The sequence below is a fragment of the Octopus bimaculoides genome, chromosome 14 (assembly GCF_001194135.2).
Source record: "Octopus bimaculoides isolate UCB-OBI-ISO-001 chromosome 14, ASM119413v2, whole genome shotgun sequence".
Lineage (NCBI taxonomy): Eukaryota > Metazoa > Mollusca > Cephalopoda > Octopoda > Octopodidae > Octopus > Octopus bimaculoides.
This window is the reverse complement of record NC_068994.1, coordinates 42,857,379-42,863,167: the sequence shown is the minus strand read 5'-3', so window position 1 is coordinate 42,863,167 and position 5,789 is coordinate 42,857,379. Positions and strand designations below refer to the sequence as shown.

Sequence of the window (5,789 nt, the reverse complement as noted above, 5' to 3'; positions counted from 1 at the left end):
ATATGTATCATCCTCTATTTGTTTGAATTGTCTTATATATATATATATATATATATGGATGTATATATATGTATGTATGTATATATGTATATATATGTATATACACATCGTCAGTAGTTCATATATCTGAAAGAGACGCACATATTAAAACGTTAAAGCAGTAATATATATATACATACACACATGTATACATACATACATACGTACAAACGTACGTATATACATACATACATACATACATACATGCATACATACATACATACATACATACATACATACATACATACATGCGTACATACATATACACACATACATACATGCATAATACATACATACATACATACGTACATACATACATACATACATACATACATACGTGCGTATGAAAGTGTGATTTGTATATGAAATGCTAGGTAAAAAGGTGGAGTGAGAAACGGCAGGCCAGAAGTGCGAATAGATTTCGTAGAGGTTAGCAACTGCACTAAAAGATAACGACGATGGTGGTGCGGTGGTTCCAGTGTTATGGTCAGCGGTGGTGAGCGTTCTGTTTAGTTGAGGACCACAGCTATCAGTCAGTGGTCATAACCACGGAACAGAACAGCGAACTTCAGTCAGAACTGTTCCAAAGCCACAGGTTACGAAAATACTAAGAGAGAAAAAGAAAGAAAGCGAGAGAGAGAGAGAGACAGAAAGGAACTCCTACAAACATCGTGCGGAGACACATAACATGCGCGCACTTAAACAAGCAGTGTCAAAACTCATATCGATGCTTTTATAGATACATATTCACAAACGTGAATCTATCTATCTATCTATCTATCTATCTATCTATCTATCTATCTATCTATCTTTCTAGTTATATATATGTATATATCTATATATATATATGCAAATACTTAAGTTAAAAAAACATTACCGGATTCTGACACTGGCTCGCATACGCATGGATACACTTACGTATAACTGCACACATGCACACATGCACACACACACGCACACACTCGCACGCCGGTTAAGAAGCAGTGAGAGCGAACATTCATAACGATAGACTCCTGTACACCGAAGCGCATTCGGGATTAGACAGAGTTTACCAAACACCGACTCGCATCACATTTTTACTTACATAAAAGAAACACAAGTTCGTAAGTATTCACACATACACGCACACACATACACACACACACGTACATTATAAACAAACGCACACTCACAAGATAAGAATACATACATGCACACACAAGTATAAGAATATGTTCGCTTATACGTTACAAACAAACAAAATACACACAGGTAACCGTTTAAACGGTGAGACATACACCCAGTGAATCACATACGTACAGCTTACAATAAGTTGAGAAAACCATACACACATATACAGAGAGAAAAAGAGAGAGCGTGAGAGAGAGAGATGCCCATTCATTCATTGTGTATAGACATATAAACAGAAGCACATGCTCTCTCTTTCTCTCACACTCTTCAACGCTAAGCTACTTTTACTTTCGCTTTCACTTTCGATCCTTCTCACTCTTAAACGTCTTTCATATACACAAATACAACACTCGCTTAATCTTTCTCTTGCATTTTCTCTGAACCAGCCGATCATTTAACTTACGGTCTGTAAACTATCAACACGGCAACATATAACAAATTCGCACAAACTGTAATAAATACATACATACATACATACATACACACATAAGTACATACACACACACACATACAAACAAGCACTCACATACACACAAGCATATGTATACACCTATCTCCTTCTCTTACCACTCCAAGTCTGCAGAATAACTGGAAACTCTTCTTAAGAACATACAGTGAGAATCTAACAGGGACCCATCGGACGGATTCTTACAAGTAAGCGGATTTCTTTGGTTTGAAATTCTTTACTTTCGCATGAATACGTGTGCATATAAGTGAGTAAGGATTATGTAAGTACACATGTATGTATGTATGTATGTATGTATGTATGTATGTATGTATGTATGTATGTATATATTTATGCATGAATTGTATGAATACATGTATGCATGCATGTATGCAAGAATGTGTATATGTTAAGTATTTTATGTATTTTTATATATATATGTGTATCTATCACGTACTCTCTGTATGTATATATGTGTGTGCGTATATATATATATATATATATATATATATATATATATATATATATATATATATATATATATATATATATATATATATATATAAATACATATATATGTGTGTATGTACACACACACACGTTCACACACACACGCATCATAATCACCTTTATCTTCAGCGATGTTTTAATGTCCACTTTTCCGAACTTGTATGGGTCAGATGGAATTTGTTGAGGTAGAATGTATGTATGCATGTATGTATGTATGTATATATGTATGGACGTATGTATATGTGTGTGTATGTATATATATGTATGCATGGTGTGTGATTGGTCTTAACTGTTTGTGAGCACTGTGTGTGTGTGTGAGTGTGCGTGTTCGTCTGTGTGTGTGTGTGTACACACACACACACACTTTATGATACATTTTACTTCATTGAAGTTTTTGTTTTTCTAACTCATCCGTCTACATAAAGCATTTACCTTTTGAACACAGCATTTACCTTTTGAACGCTATGTCTACAACTATCAACACCATTACCAATATTAGTTTGCTATGATAGACATATCCAATAAGTAATGGATAGCATACTCCTGGTAAATAAGAGACTAGTGGTTCAATTCCTGTCAGTGAGTTATTGTTTCTTTTCGATTTAAAACAGTTTGAATATGGTCATGATGATAATGATGTTTATACAGGTATAATGTATTGTTGTACGTTGTTGTATACACACATACACACACACATACATACATACACAGATACATACATACATACATACACACATATATGTACATACATATAAATATATATGTATGTACATATATATATATATATATATATATATATATATATATATATATATATATATATATATATATATATATATATATATATATATATACATATACATATATATGTATATATATATATATATTTATATATATACATATATTTATACATGAGTATATATATGTGTGTGTATATATATATATATATATATACATAAATATACACACACATACATAGGCAATTATATATATATACATATGCATATATATATGTACACACACACACACACACAAAGATACACACATACATACACACATATATATTTATGTGTGTCTGTTTGTGCGTATATGTAATACACAGGCAATCTTATACATGTGTATATCTGTGTGTGTGTATGTGTGTGTATATGTGTGTGAATCATACAAATACTATATTATGCAGTGAAGATAAATGTTGCCGTTGTTTAACCCCAGGACAATGCTAATGGACCAATTCTGACCATCCTCTATTCTATTCCATGGAAGATCACATTACGCATTTCACCCCATAGCTCTTAGGGCTTGATTTGGGGAGGATTTAACTGCTGTTTCTAATTCCTTTGTTGGCCCATGTTTTTGAGATTTCCATCACCATAACATCCCTCATTCAGAGAAAACCTTGAGGCAAATAAGCCAAAAACATTATTATTGGCAATGTTATTGCTATTTCCACATGTTGATTTAACCTCATAGAGTTTCTTTTCTCTATAAATGGAAAAAGGTGTAGTTTTGTAATAGAAGCTACATTTGATGTGGTTAGTTAATTGTTCTCATACATGTAGATGATGTTTTCAAATCATACCTACGCTGAGTGTCTTTCAACGCTGCACTGTTGATAAGTACTAGTCTTGTACAGAGATCAATTCAGTTACTCTTTACTCTCTTTTACTCTTTTACTTGTTTCAGTCATTTGACTGCGGCCATGCTGGCGCACCACCTTTAGTCGAGCAAATCGACCCCCTAGGACTTATTCTTTGTTAAGTCTAGTACTTATTCTATCGGTCTCTTTTTGCCGAACCACTAAGTTACGGGGACGTAAACACACCAGCATCAGTTGTCAAGCGATGGTGGGGGGACAAACACAGACACACAAACACACACACACACATATATATATACATATATACGATGGGCTTCTTTCAGTTTCCGTCTACCAAATCCACTCACAAGGCTTTGGTCGACCCAAGGCTATAGTAGAAGACACTTGCTGAAGGTGCTACGCAGTGGGACTGAACCCAGAACCATGTGGTTGGTAAGCAAGCTACTTACCACACAGCCACTCCTGCGTTATTCATATTTTACAGTTATCCAGTTTTTATTGTTTTGTTGTGGAAGAAGGGACCATACCCATGGCTGTTGGAGGCCTTCTTTATACCTGTTGCAACAGATGGATTTTATTTTCCTATTGATTAGTTACACAGTGACAGCTACATGAAAAATGCAAAGGTTGGAAAAAAGAAAAAGGGTAAAGATCCTTTCCTGACTCATAAACTCATAGGGGCAGTTTTCCTGGTTTCTGCGTTGCATACATACCGCACTTGATGAGATGTTGGTCTGTTACAGGCTTACTTAGTTTTGTCAGCCCAGTGGACTGGAGCAATGTGAAATGAAGTGTTTTGCTCAAGGAAATGACATGTCATTTGGTCTAGGAATCAAAACCACAATCTTACAACCATGAGACCAGCATGCTGAACCATATGCCTCCACAAGAAATATATAAGCTAAGAGGTATATTCCAGAAGGATAAGGATTTAGGGGTGGAACGATCAGTCATGTAGTCTGATTGGGTAGGGACATAAATACATGGCCTTTACTCTTACAGTTAGGGATACTATAGAGCATCAGGTAATATTTTGGCAAGTGAGGTCCACAGTAAAGTTTTTGATCTACATTCAAAGAAATTTCCTTTTGAATTCTGTCTCTTTATGCCATCACTTCTTAACAGTCTGTTTCCGCAGTTCCTTGACTAGACATGATTTGTGGATAGCCTGGCAGCAAACATTATTTATTCAGTTTATTATTAATATAGCTTTCATTGTTATCATTATTATTGGTTTTGTTCTTTCGTTTTTGTATTTAAATGTTATTTTGTTTTACCTACTCCCACAGTATAGCTACGTATCAACATGTTTCTGAGCAATTATTTTGTTTTCCATATAGTGGGTCCTTATAGCCCCACTCCAAGCAAAATGCTTAGCAGCATTTCATCCGACTTTACATTCTGAGTTCAAATTCCAGCAAGGTCAACTTTACCTTTCATCCTTTTGGGGTTGATAAATTAAGTACCAGTTGCATACTGAGGTCTATCTAATAAATTGACCTCCTCCCCTAACATTTCATGCCTTGTACCTATAGTATTATTATTATTATTATTATTATTATTATTATTAAGGTGGTGAGCTAGCTGTGTCATTTACGTGATAGGCAAAATGCTTAGTAGTATTTTGTCCAATTTTACAGTCTGAGTTCAAATTCCACCAAGGTTGACTTTGCCTTTCATCTTTTTGGGTGGGTCAATAAAATAAATACCAGTGAAGTACTGGTGTCAATGTAATTGACTAGTCTCCTCCCACCAAATTTCAGGCCTTGTGCCTTTAGGAGAAAGAACTATTATTGTTTTTTTCTTTTTGAATTTAAATGTTATTTCGTTTTTATCCACTCCTACATTTATTGTATAGCTATATATCAACATGTTTCTGCATAATTATTATTTTTTTTTTTTATGCAGTGGGTCCTTAGAGTCCCACTCCAGGCAAAATGCCTTGTGGCAATTTCTCCATCTTCACATTCAGAGTTCAAATTCCATCAGGGTTGACTTTGCCTTTCATCTTTTTGGGGGCTTATA

The 5,789-nt window shown here is 34.6% G+C and overlaps 1 protein-coding gene across 6 annotated transcripts in view; it reads left to right on the top strand.

Moving 5' to 3' along the window:
• Positions 1 to 535: 535 nt before the first annotated feature.
• The window catches only part of LOC106879393 (protocadherin gamma-A4), a 332,347-nt gene continuing 327,093 nt past the window's right edge, over positions 536 to 5,789 (top strand). For 5 of the 6 annotated variants that reach the window (XM_014928922.2, XM_014928925.2, XM_014928927.2 and 2 more), the window contains exon 1: positions 537 to 1,863. The gene's annotated coding sequence lies outside the window, so the exon portion shown is untranslated. Of the gene's footprint in view, positions 1,864 to 5,789 lie in introns of all 6 variants that reach the window. The other variant, XM_052973100.1, reaches the window with a different exon arrangement.